This window comes from Vidua chalybeata, chromosome Z (genome assembly GCF_026979565.1).
Source record: "Vidua chalybeata isolate OUT-0048 chromosome Z, bVidCha1 merged haplotype, whole genome shotgun sequence".
Classification (NCBI taxonomy): Eukaryota; Metazoa; Chordata; class Aves; order Passeriformes; family Viduidae; genus Vidua; species Vidua chalybeata.
Window position 1 is genome coordinate 17,679,810 of NC_071570.1, and position 21,384 is coordinate 17,701,193.

Consider the following 21,384-nt stretch of genomic DNA (forward strand, 5'->3'; position numbering starts at 1 on the left):
GCAGGTTCGTTGCACCTAACCAAGCTGCACTGCTGCAGTCTTCAGGCACACATACCATCTCAGCCTCACCAGATACGGGGAAAGGGTTGATACCACACCTCTGGGCATCCAGCGGCAGAGCCAGGCCTCCAGATCACTGATACAGTGCAGTTCTTGGAAGTTACTTGCAGTGAAGAAAAGGATCTTAAATGGAATTCCTGTGAGCGCTTTTGGAAGCATTATCAAAGTTGTTCATCATTACAAATGGCAAAATAAGAATACCTCTCTTCTCACTGGAGAGTGGGAGATGGTAATAACCTCATCCTGAGCATAAGTAGGAGGCACTGTTTTCTGGCCTAGTCCCAGGTCCGCACAGAAACACTTCCATCCACTCTAGTAGTAATATTGTTTCAAAGGATGAAAAATAAGACCATATGAAGATACTAGGCAGAGAGTGGGTGTCTCTTGTGCCAGCCATTGTGCTTTTAATAGAAAACTCCCATTGTACCTAGTACTAGGGAAAAGGCATTTCAGTCTGGAAACACAGTGAGAACGAAAAAGTAAACCTATGATAAATGCCATAATTTTGAATTATTTTTATAAAATTAAAAATATATTTGTATGTTACTAAATAACTGGCTTTCAGTGATAACATTTCAGGATCTAACTTTTGTTGGCTATTTCAAGAGTACATTCCTGTCCACTACAAATTTTATGTGAAAATTTTATAAATAAATAATAAATAAATAGACATATAAATATCCACCAAATTCAGTGTTGGCGTGATGAGCTGGGGATACAAGGTATCCATCATTTTCAAGGGTGTTAGAAACCCTGCTGCTCCCACTCCCTTTTGATTGAAATGACACCTGGCTTTAAATCAGCCTAAATAGTAGTTGAATGCCTTGACTCACCTATATTATTGTCTGTATAGTCTCACAGCTTAATCTGACACTTCCACTTTTTTTCTTTTTCTTTTTTTTTTTTTTTTCTTTTTCTTTTTCTTTTTCTTTTTCTTTTTCTTTTTCTTTTTCTTTTTCTTTTTCTTTTTCTTTTTCTTTTTCTTTTTCTTTCTTCTAGAATATCTATATTTGTGGGAGTGGAAATCTTTATTAATCTTTATTAAAGCACAGTTCATGTGTATCAGTGTCAACGGGCTTAAAACCCCTTTATTTAAATTAAATAGTGACACTTCTTGGACAAAGAGAAATTAATTTAGTGACTGCCCTTCAGTATATCATGTCATTTGTGATATCTTCTCCTGGAGGAATCTAAATAATGCTTTGAAATGAACTTTAATGAGACGACTTCTGGTTTTAATCAACTATAGCAAACAACAAATATTTGCCTACAATGTATCACATCTGATTCTAAAATATTTTTATGTAATTATGAGATCTATACCTATAAGTCCAAATGCCATTTTAAAATAAATAAGTATGATATTATAATAGTCTAAGCACTTCTTTTTATTTCACACAGAAAAAAAATTCTAACAATAACTTAAGAATATCGCCATTGTTGCAGCTGCAAGAAATAATCAAGTGCAGAAAAGACAAAGACTTTTGTAGGTGGAAGCCTAGTCCTTTTGTTTCATGGATTGCTATGACATTAGCTTGTAAATCACTCTAGTTCTTACATAACATACAGCTGAATCTGCAAATTTAGAACTCCATTCTCATTCTGACAGTCATTTAGTGAAATAAGTGGAAATATTTACTTCAATATGTCTTCAAGAATTTGATTCATACTTCAATTTATACAGCTTTTTAGATTCTTTTTCTATTAAAAAAAAAGGTAGGTAATACTTCAACAGCATGAAGTCATGTAAAGCATAGTAAAATCCATTTGATAAGTTGCCCACCAAAATAAAATAAAATGCTAAAAGTGCAATTAAACATTAGCAAAAAGTGTTTGCAAAACCAAAATCTAATTGCAGGAGAAGATGCCATGGATGCTAAGTCCTTGCAGAAATTGCAGTACTGCAGTGGAAGCAAATCACTCTGTTCAGCACTCAGATAATAAAATCACATTGCAAACCAAAGGTAAATATAATTGAACAAATAAAAGAAACCAGACAGCATTATGAATATAATTTTTTCCAGATAAGTAACACCAAAAAAAACCAAACCAAAAAAAAAAACCAAAAAAAACCAAACCAAAACAAACGAACAAAAAAAAAAAAAAAAAAAAAAAAAAAGAAAAAGAACAAACAAAAAAAAATCCCCAAAAAAACCCCAAAACAAAACAAAACAAAACAAAAAACACCAAAAAAACCCCAAAACAAACAAACAAACAAACCCTAAATATTCTTAGAGAATTCATTCATATTTTACTGGGGAAGAATTTGGGTATTTATTAAGTTCTTATGGTGCTATGTCAATAATTTTACATGAAATATTTGTTGATATTTTCACAATACTTGAGTAAGACAGAAAAACATAAACATCCTTATAAATAGGAAAGGCTTCACAGAAGGTGTGGTCAATCACCCACAACTGATCAGGAACTGTCAGAAATTAAGCCAGAAATTAAAAATCAGAACCCTCATTTGAAATCTAATCTGGGCTACAATAATACAGGTCAACTGGCAAAGACATCTAAATCTAAGCTGTGTAAATGAGCAGGCAATGAATAATTGCATGAGTGTTAGAATAGTGCTGACTTTAAAAAGGCTAAAAGATGGCCACGTCAGTGTGAGACATAAAGGAAGCAAACAAAAAAAAAAATCTGTTATTGTATTATCTCTTTAAAATTAATTCCTTCACTGATTAGGAAATATTTTGTCAACTTATGAATATAAAAATGTGCACATGACATAGGCAATAAGTTACAAGCAAGGGAAGATAGAAACACCTAGCAAGGAAAGAATCAGGACAGAAAAATATCAATCACCTCTATCCTTTTGTTTGAATTACAGGAACCCTTTAATTTCATTTCACACAAATCAATAAAATTAAGAAGAATTAACAGCATTGTTCTTATCAGTTAAGTATTATTACTCTTCCAACCACAGAAGATAAAGATTGAATGGCTGAATTTTTGTGTGTTTCAAGCATGACATAGATTATCCAGGTTTGGTAGAGTCACCCTTCCAAATTGTCTATCTCCAGTCTCATGAATTTACGATATTTGTTTTCTTTCTTAATAGATGATCCACAGATGAGATTTCCTACAATGTCCAAGAGTTCCTCTTTATAAAAGTACAATAAGCTTGACTGGACACAATACCATTACTCTCACAGTATACTTCCTCAAACACTGTTCATTAAAGCTCAACAGGTCCCCATGCTCAAAAGAAAACAAGGTCTGTGTTTCTTTCCATCATACCATAGTAACAAGCACTTTTTTGTTTGTCTTAACTGATGAGACCCTTTTCTGACAGATACTTTTGATAAAATTATTGCTGAGCTCTGTCCTGTCTGTTCCCAAAGAAATATATTTACTTCCAGTCCATGTTCTGTGAGGTGTGCTATTAATTCTGCTGTCCTACATGAATGTTGTGCCTTGTCCATCATAACTACATATTTGAAAAATGCAGGACAATGCAATCATGAGTCTTGGCTTTGTGGTTAACCACCACCAGTAAGCTAGTAAGTTTTTGTTAACTGCTCCATTAGTTCTGAAGAAAGAGCACAGACTGGTTCTTTTCAAGCTTCAAATCTCCTTTAATTTGAATTTTGCAAGAAGTTAAATAATTAGTTAGATCTCTCATTTACTTAATACTGCTAGTCTGGGTAATAAATAGATTGTTAAGAATCACATCTAAAATTTATTTCCAGCCACCTTCATGTCTTCATATAGCAATTTTTAGCTATGTTTTGTAGGAGCAGCTGCTTCAGTATAACAACCAATAAATATCAGAAAAAAAACCTGCAGACAAGACACGGTCTTTGGCCAATAAATTTAGCGCCAGTTTACAGCTAGGACACCTAGCAGCACAGAATAACCTGGATCAATTTCAGAGTTGCTGGAGCACCTTACAGAGTTGCTTATATACTTGATGCATTGTCTAGGCATTGGTGTCTTTGTAGACCAGAAGTCCTGAAAGTGGATTTTGGACATCTTCAGGTTGCTTTTAGTGCAGACAAGATGCATGCACAAATACGCCTGTGTTTGCGTGCATACAGAAGAACAAGAAGCATGCCTTAGATAATCAGCTAATTTGGATTTCTGAATCAAAAAATTTAATCAGCAGAACAGTTACACTAAATTGCTCATGTTCTGTCCCAATCTTCTTGCAACAGATGATGAGCTACTAAGCTGCACAGATGCCAGCACAGCCACATCTGCAGCTCCCAGGAAACTGAACACATCAAAAGGTAAGCATCATTTGTTCTTCATTAAATTAATGAGTGATCCTTCTGATCTCTGTATTGGTAAGCAGTTCCCCGCAATACCGTATCAGCAAGATTGTCATAACCAAAGCACTGCAGGAAGGGTAGACATATTTCAGGTGACTTAATCTAATGTGGGCATAGTGATATATTTCATCTGATTACTTAATTACAGCTTCATTACATATAGATGTACAACAACAATATGTTCAGATAGAGATCATGCAGAGAACTTATCACAATTATATTCATGTTGAAAAATTCTAACTCAGTTTTTCAATTCTGTGCTGTAATTCCAGTTGTACTCAAATTACTTTTTATATTTACTTTATTTTTTAATCACAATGGAGATGTTTCTAAGTGTTTCAACCTTTAGATACTTCTAGCCTACTGTCTTTGTCTCATTATGATGCACAAGCAGCTAACACAAGCCAATGCATACCTTCTGAAGAAATTTCGGGCTCTTGAGACTATTAGGCCTGAGAATCAGTGATGGGCCATTTCTTCTTTCTGAAAAAAACACCTTAGGACACTAGAAATGCCATCCAGAGGGACCTGGACAACCTCGAGAAGTTAGATTACCCAAGGTAATGTAATGAGATTTAACAAGACCAAGTGCAAGGTGCTGCACCTCAGTCAGGGCAACCCCTATTGTCAATGCAGGCTGGGGATGGACAGATCAGAGCAACCCTGCCCAGAAGGACTTTGAGGTGCTGAGGGATGAGAGGCTGGACGTGACCCAGTCCAGATAGCCAGTTGTGTCCTGGGCTGCATCCAAAGCAACATGGGCCGCAGGGCCAGGGAGGGATTCTGCCCCTCTGCTCTGCTGAGACCCCACCTGCAGTGCTGCATCAGCTCTGGGGTCCCAGCACAGGAAGGACATGGACCTGTTGGAGTGAGTCCAGAAAGGGCCATCAAGTTGATCAGAAGGATGGAGCACCTCTTGTATGAGGGAAGACTGGGAAAATTGGCATTGTTCAGCCAGAAGAAGAGAAGGGTTTGGGATGACCTAATTGTAGCCTTCCAAATACATGAAGGGAGCTTACAAGAAACATGGAGATTGTTTACAAGAGCATGGGTCTCTAACTGAGAATAGATTTAGATTAGATATTAAAAAGAATTTCTTTGCTGTGAGGGTGGTGAGATACTGGCACAGCTTTCCCAGAGAAGTTTTTGGTGCCCCATTACAGCAGGTGTCCAAGGCTAGGTTGGACTGGGTTCTGAGTAACCTGGTCTAGCAAAAGGTTTCCCTGCCCGTGGCAGGGAATTTGGAACTAGATGATCTTTAAGGTACTTTCCAACCCAAACAATTCTATGATTCTGCTCATTTTTCAAATTTCTCTTCTTTTGTGGAAACATATGTTGTTTAGTAAGGACAAAACATTACAGACAAATTGTGTTGGGAGATGTGTTGGGAGGGAATTACAGAAATACTAGATGAAACTGCAGAACCTTCCAATGTACCCTTTTTTAGGGACTTCATTACAGTGAAAATAATATTCACAGATTGAAATAACCAGTGCAGTCAGCATGAAACAGCCAGAGTTTTGCAACAAATTATATTAGAATATGAGCTTTAAAAAACAAACAGATCTTTCAGGTTTGCAGCAGTCACTGAAGCAATTAATTCTGGTTCATTGATGTGCCATTAATCTCTGTCATAATAATTTCTTGCCCAGATATTTGTGTTTCAATTAACACAAATCTGTGTGAGGTTTGGGCACCAACTGGCGTTTCTGTACTATTGAATATCCAATAACTGTCAGTCTTTTGTCCAGTTGTTCATCTTGCTGTCCATAGGTTTAGAGGCTATCCCATCTGTGCTCATTTGGTGTACTGAGAAGAATTATCTGCCACCCTTGACAGAGACCAGCAACAAAGTTCACAGATGTTGCAACCTATTCCCAGTGGTCCTTACTGAAAGATATTAAAGCAAGTCCAGGGCTCCACAAGCTTAAAATTAATATGGATTTTGCTTAATTGCAGAAAGATAATTTCTGAGACTTTTGAATGAATCAAAGAGGCCAGACAATGGACAAAAGAAACAATGCAAGAGTGATTGGTGCACTCAAATGCTTCAGCTGAAATAAGATGATCCTTGAACATATTGATTTTGACCTGTTGCTTTGGATGTTGCAACCAGATCCCTCTCCCTCCATTCTGAGTTCATGTTGTTTATTTTTTTCTTTCTACCAGTTATGTAAAGATTAATAGCTTCACTAAAAATCTTGCAGTAATTATAATCTAATAATGCTATGTACTGCACTATGTGGCTGATCCCAGGTAAGCACTGAGCCAGGGACCTCAATCACAAACACATGCGCCTGGAGTTCTTTAGCCTTGATGTTAACTTGATGTTCAAGCTGGAAAGAAAGAAGCCTTTGTTATTCAGCATACATCACGCCCTCAATAAGTGGACTGTTCTACACTCTCTAGGCTTGCTACTGTACAAGCACCAGTGTTAATATGAGCATAGAATGTCCTAAGTTCCTAGCCTTGTGTTTCCATCCCCTTACTGAGTAAAAGAAGCTGAAACAGGGAGAGCATTCAAGCCACAGCTTGGCATCACCCATATGGCTTTCACTTTATAGATTCCTTTCTGTTAATTAAGTAACCAGTACGCTTCTCTCAGCTATCAAGATGATTCATATTCCTTCTCTTCCCTACACAAGAGGGGCTTTCAGAATTCCTGTGTAGATTTTTTTGTCCATCATTTGTATGACTAGGTTTGAGTTGTAACAGAGTTTGTACAATTGTACAGAAAGTGACAAATTGACTGCCAAAGCCTCTCCAGTGGCTAAAGTGAAGTAATACAATTAATGAAATTGGCTTATTTTAATTGATTAGGAACCACTGTTTAGATTAACCTCAAGGCTTAAACTGGAGAGAAGAAGAAAAAGGAAATTATTTTTCTGCTTCTACAAACACAAAATAGATAAAAAACTAGTCCCCTTGCTCCACTGACTATAAAAAACCCCAAAACCAGTCTTACCCTGCAGAAGCAAAGATTACTTGTCTCTCTGTAGCTTGTGCTTCTTTGCTGCAGGGCCTCTCAGGCATTTTCCTCAAAAACATGACAAAATAACTCACAAAATGTGGGATTATCAAGCTGTATTTTCTCATAGCCTTTTCTATACCTGCCTGAGGAACTCAATGCAACCTCAGAAGGCAAGACAAGATGAAACCAGCAAAGTTCCTGGTGTTTCTTCTAAGCTTGCATTGCATTGTAGCATCATAAAAGCAGGCAGCAGATTCCTGTCAGAGCACAGTATCTTTTCAGAAAGACTCCAGTCTTCAGCCTTTTAGCATTTAAAATGCAATACGTGTAAGTGCCCCACAAGAAATGGGAGCAGAATATCAATGAGAAAAGAATGAATCTTGAGCCCTATCCAAACTCCTCAACCCATCTCTTTCTGAGTAGCCTAAAGGTGTCATCAATGTTGCCTAGACAATATTTTATAATATTACATCATCTCTGGGATTCTGCGATGGTTTCTTTGAAGCACTGGCTAGCTCTTTTCATTACTTCCTGTCCAGATTCTACCCAAAAGGTACAATTTTTTGTTTCCTGTTTTATCTCCAACATATAGACCCACAACAATCATCTTTATCTCAAAGAGCAATAACATTCTTTTAGAGAACAATTCAGAAATTAGCTAGTTCTCAAGAGTATGCTTATGCCAGAGGTTTTAATATCCAGCTGTTGCAGGGATTCATAACCACTTTCACCTGTTATTTGAAAACTATGCATTTTTCCACACACCATTATCACATTTCTCTATTCCTTCGTATTCTTGTGTATGACATTTGAACCAACAAGCCTAGCACAGAAAAAAAAAAAAAATTAGGGAAAAAAAATGTCTTTTACAAGTCATTGGTGCATTATATAGTCCAAAGAGACAGTATTTAGCAAATTCATGAGCATTTGCCCAGTTTTTTCAATAAAAGTAGCCTTCCTCTACTTTGTGTTCAAGTGTGATGTCACAAAGCTAAATCCACATTATATTTTTAGTAAAACTCTGATTTACACGAAACTGCTGCAGTACATTAGGCTATGGAAATCCCTAAGGTGGAACAAAATGAACTTTGAACTAAATGAACTTTCCCAATTCCTGTAAGCAAATTGCATTGAAAACAAGAAAAAAATAAATTGTAAATATTGAGGAATAATAATCTCCTCATCCAGTTTTAGATATATACAGAAGAGACATAGAATCATAGAATGGGTTGGAAAGAACCTTAAAGATACCAAAGCCCCTGCCATAGGCAGGAACAACTTTCCCTAGATCAAATTGCTCAGAACCCCATGCAGCCTGGCCTTGAACACTGCCAGGGATGTGGTATCCACAGCTTCTCTGGGCAACCTGTTCCAGTGCCTCACCACTTTCACAGTAAATTTCTTCCTAACGTCTAATCTACACCAACCACTCCCCCTTTTCCTACCACTACATGCCCTGGTCAGAAATCCCCCAGGCTCTCTTGTAAGCCCCTTTCAGGAACTGGAAAGCTGCTATAAAGCCTCCAAGGAGCCTTCTGTTCTCTGGGCTGAACAACCCCAACTCTGTCAGCCTTTCCTCACCAGACAGGCATTCCAGTCTTCTGGTCAGCTTGGTGGCTCTCCTCTGTACTCACTCCAACAGATGTCCTTTTCTCCATGTCCTTTTCATGCCAGAGGCACCAGAGCTGAATGAAGAGACTGCTCCAGGTGGGGTCTCCCCAGAGCAGAGGGGCAGAGTCCCTTCCCTGGTCCTGCTGCCCACGCTGCTGTGGATGCAGCCCAGGACACAACTGGTTTTCTAGGCTATGAGTGCTCATTTACAGGTCATATTAAGTTTTGTGTCCATCAATACCCCCAAGTCCTCTGCAGGGCTTCTCTCAACCTACTTATTTCCCAGTCTTAATACATGTTTGGGTTTGCCCCAAAACAGGTGCAATTTCTTACACTTGTCCTTGTTGAACTTCATCTAACCTGTCTCTGCATCTAAGCATCTCTGTATCTTTCTATTTAATTAATGAAGAGATAGATCTAAGTCAGAAGTTAGCTGATTCATCTGTTTGTTTTCAGATGACAGGACTGCCTTCCATTCTGTTAATAGTCTGTAAAAGATAACTAGATTGTCACCTTAGATGGGGACTCTTTAGTAATTAAATGCCTAAAATTAGCTTTGCTAATTCTAGTATTGCTGGGGGCAGAGTAGAAGAGAAGACTCTTCTCTTTGGTAGAGGGAGGGAAGTACATTTGTTTATTGTATTAAAAATACAAAAGATATGCAGAAGGCAGATTGTTACAAAGGAATAGGTACAGACAGATATTTTCACTTACTAACTGAAGGTTGTATAACTAAACCAGTCATTGACACTCACATAGCAGATAATGTTAGGTTTTCAAGACACAGAATTCACTGCTTACATGATAAATCCACAGAATTTTCCCAATGCTATTGTTTTCCTAGAGAGACTGCAAACTGCTATAAAGAGATTATTTAATTCATTACAAAAATAACCTGAAAACTTCATAATGATGGAGGGAAAAAGAAAGAGACTGAAGAGCTAATTTTAGAAATGGAGGCAGAAGCATTTTAATTTGAGTTGCCTATTTTGTAATATTTGAGGAATCCTTGTAATATGAAATTTCCTCCCCCTTTTTCATTAATACTTTTTTTTTTTTTTTTAGTTTGCATCTATTTCAGATAGTGTTCATAATGTCATATTAGAAAACTGCAGCTGATTGTTGAAAAAAATCATTTGTTTGATGTTTTTTAACTTATAAGTGACCTTTATTTTTTGTTGAATAGTAAATTTAGAGGGGCAAGTCTTGAAGGCTGCCTTCTGGAAAAAAAATCTTGAAATAAGACAATAACTTAAAAATTTATGACACTTTTTGAAGCAAGAATCTCTTTCTAATCATATCTTTTCCTCATGGTTTGAAAGAAAGATTATTTGTGGGTTTGTTATGTTTGCACATAACCTCTTTGCCAGTAATGCCACATTCACTGCAATCAGTCAATTTGTCTTTTAAATGTAGCAGCAATTTACACTGAGGCTTTGCTAAACTGCCAAAACAATACCCAAGAATCAATAAAAATATGCTGATATAAACATTTGGCATTAAAAAAAATAATTTTGGTGGAAACCATTTTGAAAATACTTTCTAAAGGAAATATTATGTGGGAAGGAGGAAGGTAAACTAACAGAAGGAAGAAGTAATCTGGTTTACATGGGAGGTATCTCCTCTCCCACTTAAACCAATAGAGGCATGCTTTGCTGAAGTCCCAATGAAACTTCCTATTAGACATGTATGTAAGAAAAAGTAAACTGTATTTAATTAAGTACCTATATTTTGCTGAAATGGACACAGACCATATTTTATAGGTAGGTTGTTAGAACAAAGGATAACATTGGTGAAATCAGGCAGGTTTTTAGTACATTTAAAGTGTCCATAACTTTTTGCAGAAGGCTTCTTTTTTCCAAGTATGCTGGTCCGAAAATCCAATATAAGGGAATATCTTTCCCTGCAGACTTGAAGGACCTTCTGAAAGATGATTTTAAACTTTCAAGGATGCAGTCCTTGCTCAGCACATTAACTATATTGTATTACTGACATTCTGCCCCTAACTCTCCTACTACTTCTTGGTCTATACTTCTTAAATTAAACAGCCATATTAAAAGTAAGATGCATTTTAAGAATCCCTATTTTTGTGCACAGTTTCATTTGCAAACTGAAATTTAAGACTAGTGAGAAAGTCAGATCTGCTGCAGAGGAGATAGAAATTGTGCAGAATCACTTTTATTTCCCAAAATTTCATTTGGTTTCATGAAGTTAAATGTAAGAAACCAAGAAACGAAACCAACCAAAAACAAAAAAAGCAGATTCTGCAATAAAGGCATCCAAGTATTAAAAATTAATTATTTATTTTCTTTTGAAGAAGAACAATGAAAAAGAATAAGAAGACTTGCCTTAGGCTTGATATAAAGAGAAATGCTTAAAAGCTCCTTTCCATCTCTTGTTTGGTCTCTTTCAGAGCCCCCTAGGGTCTTCAGAACTGCTCAAAGTGAAACTGCTCTGCACTTGCCTCTGTCAAAATGCTTGAAAATTGGAAACTGACCCTGGATCATGGGTCATGTAGCACAGTGCTATCATCACACCATTCTCACTAATGTAATTTTAAATACTTCGGCAACATTAGTGAATACAAGACAAAACAGGACACCTGCTCCTAGACGTTGATGGAATGCCAAGAGTCTAAGCTGATAGTGAGAAACAAACAATTGAAGGAAGCACTTACTGCTTTCCCATTCAACATCCAAGACTTCAGACACTGCCAAACTATAAATATCTTCAGTTCAAGTTGCTTAAGGTCAGTGGATTAGCATTAACAGCAAAAAAAACCTCAGTGCATTAAACTCTCTTATCATCACAATTAGTAGATATGTTTAGAAGGCAAAAACAGTATAGAATAACTGCCACAGAGAAATTAAGTACTGAAACTGTATATTGTGATTCTGTGCTTCTAGAATATTAGGCTAAAAAATTTTCAGCTTTGTTCTTAAAGCTATTAACAAACCCTTATTTTAGATCACTTCCAAAATCTCAACATCATGCTTTCAGAAGTTATTCATAGCATATGGGAAAAGACCAAGCACAATCATTATTCCATGGAGTACTTACAAAGAGGCCCAGATCCAAATCTTTCTAATTTCTATACTGTGTGATCAATCTACTACATTATTTTTATCATATGTTTAGATAATTTCAGTTATGCCACTGTAGAAAGAAGATAAAACTGTGCATCATATCAGACATCTAACTTGTATTAATCATTCAAGGGACAGTCTTTCATGTACATTTTCAAAGCAGTCATTACAAATTCACAACCATGAAATCTGTTTTCCCTTGCATATTTCCTCCAGACCCTTATTCGCTAAACTATTTTCTTACTGTCTTTTTTTCTTTGTTCTTTCATAATCTTTCTTTCCCTGAATATTTTATCTATTTGGTGCACTGTTACACTTTTGTCTTGATTCTTCTTGCCAGCTGTTTTGCTCTCCAATTTATATGTTAGATTTTACTTCATCTGTATGCCATCTTTGATCTTTCTGTTTCTTTCCTTTCAGTCACGAGGATGCAGTAGGAAGTTACCTGCACTTGAGATGATACCTTTCCTTCTGATGGGAGGTAGAGAGGAAACTAGAAAAATTAATGTCCAAGTCATCAAACAAACTTATCAAAAATAATGGCCTATGTTTATGATTCCTTTAGAGATAAAGGAGTGGCATTAGTGATATAAAACGCATTATCATCTAAAAGAAGTGGATGACTGTAATGTCTGGTCGCTTTCATCTCATAAGTAAAATTTTAATGTATGTGCTTCTATTAGATATGGTTACCAACATTTTTAAAATTCTAAATATAAAAGCCAATGAATGTATGGAGAGGCTTCAGATGGAAATTCACATATTGCCTTATTTTGGATGAGAGAAAGATTAGTGAGAGATTTTCAATACTGCAAAATGTTTTCTTAAATATAAGGAATAGAATATTATCTCTGTAAGGGTGAGTCATTTCCAAAGGAAAGACAGGTGGTTCCCTAAGCAGTCTCTTCTTTGATTAGTGCAGTGATCGTAATCTGCATGAAGTCCAGAGAGACTTCATGCAGATTACGATCACTGCACCAGAGAGAAAACTGAGCAGAAGGGAAAAATCCTTTGCCAACTTCCAATCCACTATGAACTAGTGGATAAGCATCTTTGCTTTTCAGATGGAAATAGAAAAAGAAAACATTTCTATCTGCCTTTTTAAACAATTATATGAAGAATAGTTTTCCTTCATTTCTATTCCCTGTATATTTACAAATTATTCAGCGGTGTCCTGTGTTCAAATTTCAAATTAAAACAACTGGCTGAGTTAAGAGCAGTGACAAGAGTTAAGAGCAGTTACAACATCATTAACCAACCTCAAGGCACACTCTTCCTTTGTGTCGTGATCTTTGCAGTGAGGGTGTGAACTCTTCATACATCCCTGGCACTCTAATATCTTTCTCCAGGAAAAAGAAAATCAAACTGACACACTCCTTAGGTATTTTGAAAATGGATTTGCAAGGAAGAAAAGTTCTTCAGATACAAACAGGGTTTTTTTTTTTTTTGTCCTGTTAGAGTAAAACATTTTGAAACTCTGTGTCACAAAGTAGTTTTAAACATTGCTGTAGCAACGTTGGTGTTGTTTTGTTTTTTGGTTTTTTTTGGGTTTTTTGTTTTTTTTTGTGTTTTTGGTTTTTTGTTTTTTTTTTTTTTTTTGTTCTTGTGTTTGTTTTTGTTTTTTTTTTTTTTAATGAGATGATGCAGTCACTATTTTAAGAACTTACTGAAATAGCACTTTGGGTGCTACTTAATCCAAGACTTCATGGAGACAATTTTGCTATTGAATTTAAGACTGATTTGTCTTCTGTGAAGTAGGAGCTCACAGGGCATTTCTGTGTCATGGTACACTTGCAGCAGGCACATGAAAAGTTTTGAGATGCTCCTGCTCTACTTTTGCCATTTGTCTTGGCAAGGTTTTCATTGTTTTTGATTTTTTGAGAAATTGCCGGCGCCTGGCCCTGACAGAGCCACTGCCAGCCCACTGGTGACAGCAGCAGCACCTCTGAGATAATTTGTTTAAGAAGTGGCATGAGAGGGAGCAGAGCAGGAAGTGAAATCAAACTGTGCAACAGCAACTGCAGCTGGAGAGAGGAGTGAGAGCATGTGAGAGAAGCAGCCCTGCAGACACTAAGGTCAGCAGAGAAAAGGGGGAGGAGGTGCTCTGGGCACCAGAGCTGAGATTCTACTACAGCCCATGGTGCAGACCATGATGAGGCAGCTGTGCTCGATGGTGGAGGAGATACTCAGCTACAACTGATGCAAAATCCCACACCAAAGCTGTGACCCCATGGAAAGGAGCAGATATGCAGCATGACCCCACAGGGAAGCCATGCTGGAGCAGCCTGTTTTTGAAGGATAGCAAATAATGAGGGACTCACACAGAGTAGTTGGTGAGGAACTGCAGCCTGTGGTAAGGATCCATGTTGAAAAAGTTCATAAATAATTGTTTCCCATGGGAAGAACACCACACTGGAGGAAGGGAAGAGACAGGAGAAAGGAGCTGTACAGATGAGTTTTGAACCAACCACAACCTCCATTTTCAGTGCACCTGTGCTGGTCTTGGGGAGAGGCAGAGAAAAATTGAAGAAAAATTGAGCCTGGGAAGAAGGGAGGGATGGGGTGAATGTGTTTTAAGATTTGTTTTTGTTTCTCATTATCCTACTCTGACTTGATTGGCAACAAATTAAGTCAGTTTCCCTGAGCTGAGTCTATTTTGCCTGTGACAGTAATTGGTAAATAATCTCTCTCCATCCTGATCCTAATCCATGAGACTTTCATTATATTTTCTCTCTCCTGTCCAGCTGAGGAGGGGGAGTGATGGAGCAACTTTGGAGGGCACCAGGTATTCACCCAGAGCCAACCCTCAGCACACCATTACACTGCTGTGAGGTGACCTATAAAATCTGCAGTGTAGACATAGCCACAAGGTCCAAATCAGAGGTGGAGTCATCTGCACACCCAAAGGCTAAACTGAGGGCTGTGTTTATAAAGCTCAGTATTTTAACAATGGGACCAGATTGCCTGTATTACTTTGCCCACTTCGTATACAAAATAATTAGTTTTCTACAGGTTCCTAATTCTGCTTGCAGGATCTTCTTCCACCTGCACAGTCTAAACATGCCCAAGCAGATTGAAAGATGTTAGGCACGCAACAACCAACAAGGACTACTTTGATTTCTGTGTAGCCCAGAGTAAAATCTTCATTACATTTAAATCAAAAGATATTTCACATCTGATGTCAAAAGAATCTGGTTCCATTTAAAAGCTCAGCATTACATCTGAATCTGGATGGGACATGTTGCTATACAAGGTGAACACAAGGTAAATAGACTTCTAGCAGAAGGATTAAGACATTAAGTTTCTGATACTTCCTCCTCCCCAGGCCTGCTACAACAGGCTGGATTTCTGCATCTGTACAACAGTCTGGATGAGGAAACTTACACAGCTGAAAGAAAAGAAAAAAGATTGAGTTTTCATTTATTTAGATAGCTGCTAGCACCAGGCCATAGACAGTAGCAGGATGTGCAGCCAAAGCAGGGAAGTAATGGAGAGATCATTACCTTTAATGGCAGCCAGTTACTCTGTTGGTTTAGGGAGATTGTAAAACCACACTGCCTGGTCATCACTTACAGAGGAAAGAAACCCTAATTGGAAAGATGGAGCAACTAAAACCCCAAATATAGTTTAAAATCTGTGCAGATGAGTACAGAGACTTTGAGGCTGTAGACATGGTTGGAAAAATTTTAAACAAAACCTCACTTTGCAAGCAGAATAAAGGACATTTGGTTTTGAAGCAGATGATAAATTAAATGCCTTTTAGTTGTTGGTCAATGGTAACTGAATTCTATGAAACCAGAGAAAATAGCACTCCCTACAAAAAAATGAAATATAAGAAAACATTTCTTTTTTAAGGAAAGTGCAAAAAAGAGCATGTGGCTAGCCTCATTAAAAAAGAATGGTCTTATGATTTTGAAGGACCGAACAACTATTGAGAGAGCAAATCAGAAGAAGATTCTGGGACAAGAAGAGATGTCATGGATCAGGTGAGGTAGGGTGAACACAATGAATTTCTCACAGAACAATAAGACACTGTCAGGGGCAGGAGGTGAGAGTCGGTAATGAAGCTACACAAGAGTTCACAGCACTCTGTAACTGAGCATCCAATTTGAAAAGAAACAATATCTGAAGAAGACAGGTGCCAAGTTTAACCCTGGTGGGCAGCTGAGTCCCAAGCTGCTGCTCATTCAATACCACTCTGGGGGGATGAGGGAGAGAATTGGAAGAGTAAAAGTCGGAAAAGTCATGGCTTGAGACAAAACCAGTTAAACAGGTAAAGCAAAAGCTGTGCACACAAACAAATCAAAACAAGGAATTCATTCACCGCTTCCCACATAGGCAAGTATTCAGTCATCCCCAGGAAAGCAGGGCTCCATCACATTTTGCAATGACTTGGGAAGATAAAATACCGCAACCTCCTCTTGCTGCCTCTTTCTGTCTCAATTCTTACTAGCCAAGATTATCAACCAAGAAATAAAATTCATAAATTTACAAGCATCAGCAAAACATGTTCACTGTACATATATGTGCTCAGATGAGCTCTGTCAATGGAAAAGGCTGAATTGTGGCACTTATGCATCAGACACTGGAGGCAAAAACAATGTCACAGCAAACTACAAAGTATGGTAAAGAAGGCAAATAAAATACAGTGATGAGTTTATCCTAATATAGCAATACCATCAGAATTTAAATAAATTAATTATGTCATTGGCACTTTCCCCTTCTGGTATCTCTAGTATCAAAACCATCGTGTAAATGAACATAATTTGTGGGCTGAACAACTAGCAAGGTGTACACTGCTGCTTTTGGTTCTCTAAATTCAAAGTTCTCAGCATTATCCTATATTCAAAATTAATACAATTATTTATCCTGTGACTTGAGTTTGATTAGGAATCAACACCTAAAGCTTAGTCCTATTATTCATTAAAAATTTCCTCTTCTTGCTGATTGTTTTCTTGGGTTTACAGTCATAAAATTTTAATATAAATACTAGTAAGCAGTAAATAATAAGATGGATGATAAACATAATTGTGGTCAAATAATTTTATCTAATAAGTTTTTTTTTAATCAATGAAATCTGATTTTTTCATAAGCAGAGTTAGGACAGAGCGCTTGAATGGGCGACTGTACAAAGCCTAGAATATATATAATACTGAGAATACATCTTCATATCAAGTTTAACTCCCAGTGGTTAGCAAGTTATTTATGCTGTTCCTTTTGCTTTAAGGTGGTTGTTATGGCAAATGAAGGCTACAAAAAGATGAGCTGATTAGGAAGAGTCAAGGGCAAGGAAGAATGTACACATGTATATTTCATTAAGCCAATAAAAATGATATATAAACCACTGCAATGTCAGAAACAATTTAAGGCTTCTCAGGGTTGAACTACACTGAAAATTTCATGAGCATCGATCAGGATTATTTTGTGGCACAATCTATAGACATGTTACAATTGATTTATTTTCCTTTCCCTGGTTTGATAGACTTCTGTGTAACCCCTGTGAAGTAAATGCCATTGGATATTTCACAAGAAGGAAGGCTTGTTTTTCTATCCATCTACAATTCCTTTTAGACCTAGTAATTGTTTACTTAGGGACATCAGCAGCTGATGAAAAGGTGAGACACTTTTCATTCACTCATGGGAAAGTTACTGTAGTTAGCAGTGTTTCAGGATTTATGACTTCAAACTACAGACCATAAGGAGGAACACATTTATTTTGATTTATGTATGTGGCATTTCACACACTATCAAAAAATATTGTGCAGCAAAGAACCACACACAAGAACAATGAGTCACTATTGTTTTTTTCAGTCATCAGGTTTCACAAGAATAGAGCTTGAAAGTGAATAGCCATTACTTGTCACTGTCAAAAAAAATTTGTAAAAGTTTTGAGGGAATAGGAAGTGAAGGAATGAGTTATTGATGTTAGAATTTATTGCTGAATAATATAAAAATTATGTTATGACATGTCTGCATCTCACTTTTTGAATTATATAAATATATATTTTAAAACCATCTTCTATATTTGCGTGTGGTTTTTTTCTTGGAACTGTTTGTAAGAGAAATTCTTAACTATTAAAAAGTGCCTCTAAGTTTATCTCTCTGTTGGACAGTTTTCCCATCCTTATCATAGCATCTGCACAAAGTTCCAGTTCTTCAAGCAATTTGAAGCAATCTTCAAGATTTGAAGCAATCTCTAGACTTCTAGGTTAGTATCTAATGTACAACCTGCCAGCACAGGAGACTGCAACAACACAGCATGACAGGAGAATTAAAATGTAGGAAAAGCAGTGTGGGTGCCCATTGGAAAGAGGAACTCCACAGGCTGTCATATCTTATTATGATCTGTAGTCGGTGTGGTGCAGGACTGGAAAACATAGCTCTGGTTTTTATGTCTGTCTTGGACTATGACTGACTCATTCCACACCTCTATGGACACAGTAGTCCTGTCACCAAATTTCAGTTTTTGGATGTAAGACATAAATACTGCCAGACCTTCTACTACTTTACATCTGTATATTGGCTTTAATTAGTGAGTTTAAATATTAATTACTAGCCAGATGCTGATGCTAGTATGGCTCCAGATGCTGCTGCCATGTGCCAGTCTCCATCACACAAGATAAAAACCTACTGATTTCAGTAATTTGTGGACAATGGTACCAAAATTAGGTTTTGATTTGTTTATGTTACCACACAGAACATCCTGCACTTTGAAGTCATAAGAAGGTGTGTATTAAATTACAAGTCCTCCGGGCTTCACCCAGGTGCCCAGCCTGTCCGGGGGAAAACCCTCAGAGGATTGGTCCGCGGGGAGGATGTGGCGGGACCCGGATAGCTCCACCGTAAGGACGAGAGGGCTCCGAAGTGGCTTTATTCCTAGAGGCTTTATTTGCAGGAACAGGGGGTTGAAACGGGGGGCACAAACTCTCCAGAAGGGAGCCAGCTCCGGAAGCCCCGAGGAAAGGTGGGGCTGGGTATTAAGGGCAAAGAAGTGGGCGTGGTTAGGGTACAAAACAGCCAACGGGCAACGGATAAAGGGGGGAGACAGAGTGGGGTGACATACAGAGAACTAATCGGGGTTCAGAGGAGGAGTGGTATTCTAACAGGAGCCAATGGGGGTAACAGAATAACTGAACTTTCTGGAACTGGGGAGTATGCTAAACATTGATGGACAGCTCTTCTGGGGTGGAGAGCAGCAGCTGATTTCTAAACTGTTGCTGCCTCCCAAGGGAGAGCAGGAACCCCTCCCACAACTCCCCGTTTCTGATTTATTAAAAAAACATTCCCCAAGTTCCTCGTTAACATTTTCTTAAAGATAGTTAAGGCTACAGAAATTAAGAAAATAATAATCAAAATCCAAATTAAACCTTTAACGATTGGCACGGCCCACCCAGGAACACCCCACTGGGAGAAGGTCTTGTTCACCGCGTCCACAGCCCTGGTTTCAGTCTTTAAGTCTTTGACTAATGCCTGGATCCGCTGGATGCTGGCTTGGATGGAAGTGCTCTTCGATGTCAGATTGAAGCAGCACATCCCTTCAAAGTCCTCGCAGCTATGGCCGTGGGCGAGCAGCAGAAAGTCGATGGCCGCTCTATTTTGTAAGGTGACGTGCCTGGTGGTCTCTTCTTCTGCCAAGAGGTCTGATAATGCGGCAGACGTAGCGTTGGCCTGCTTACTCATCCAACACCCCAGGTGAGAAATCTCACCGAGGGCTTTCGCTGCCGCGTACCATGGTAGAAAAATAGAAGCGGCAACCCTCTTTCCCTCACTCCAATCATAAATTTCGGAATCGCAATTTGGGTCAAATTCACCATACGATCGCTTTTTGCGTGCCAATTGACTTTTCTTCTTCCAATCCAGAATTTGGGTTTTATTGGGGGTTAGTGTCGTAAGCTTGCCAAGGCTACAGGGACCCCCTTTGGTATTGGAGGGGATCCCAGCCCACGCCCTGTCCCCACAGATGAGAAACACACCCCGAGGGAGCTCCTTAGGGAATGGGTAGGACTTGGACAACACAGGGCCTGTGTAATTGCAGCACTCATTGATGTATTTTCTATTTGCTGGTGTTACGTCTTTGATGTTTTGCCCTGGTTTTGTTTGTGGGGCCTTAGTATAAAACCTAAAACAAAAGTGGACCCTTGTGGACTCCAGTAGGTCCAGTTCCTGGGGTTCCTGTGGTGCCTGTGGTAGTGTCCTCATCCAACCCATCCAGGAGTCTGCCGGGTTGAGTTTCATCCCTGTGAACGGAAAATAATTTTCGGACAGGGGGACTCCCACCAGGCATGTAGACAATGGATTGTCTACACTGCCCATGGCCATGCAAAGCTGTTCTTGTCCTATAGACTTTGCCAGCGTGACCCAGACGTTTTCCTTGGGCTGTGGCACGAGCCAGCTTCCTGCCAGGTGGAGCCATAAGATGGTGACGAAGGCAGCTGCAGGAAGCCGGTCGCTGCAGGGTGTTCTGGCTGATGTAATTGCCATCTGGGTGGTCGGTAATCTAATAACTCAGACATACAAAAAGAAGTAAGACCAAGGGTCCCCTCAAATCCCCATCCTCCCCCGTTTAAATTAACATTGAAACAGAAAAATGTGGGGTCAGGTGTGAGGGTAAGGGGGGCGAGGAAAGTGGTAGGACGGGAAAGGGTAAGGAATGGTTGGGGGTGGGGTCAGGGGGTAAACTGTCCAAGCCGGTGGGAAGTATCGATTAGTTATCAGAGTCCTTGTGGCGGCATTGATGGGTCTGCTTCCCTTCCTTTTCCTCCGACTCCAGGCAACGGTGGTATCCGCTGGAGCTGTCGTCTCGGGGGAGTGGTCCAGGGGGTGGCTTTCCTTCACGATGTCTTCCCGGTATGGTTTTATAAACTTGCCTGGGATCCACCTGGGGCCCTGTTCTGTGGAGACACAGCCATACCCTCTCCCCCACATTATCAGCGGGTATGGACCTTTGATGTTCCTGGACTCAGGGTCTTTAATGAGCACTGGTGGTCTTTCTTTCAACTGCGACCTGGTGTTATTATGAAAGTGGCGTAGTATCGGGGGGTTTGGCTCGCGGTATGAACAGTTCATGAAATTGAGAACATATAGGGCTTTGCACAACCTCTCTACAGGGCTTGTGGTAAGGGCCGAATCGTTTTGCTGCTCTAGTAGTTTTTTAATTTCTTGATGTTTTCTCTCCACAATTGATTGTCCTATAGGGTTGTGTGGGATACCTGTAATATGGTCAATGCCCCATTGTTGCATGAATTCCATGAATTGTTTGGACACAAACCCTGGTCCATTATCTGTTTTGATAGTTTTAGGGACACCCAAGGTGGAGAAAGCCATGTATAAGTGTTTGATGATATCCTTTGTTTTTTCCCCCGTGTGGGTGGAG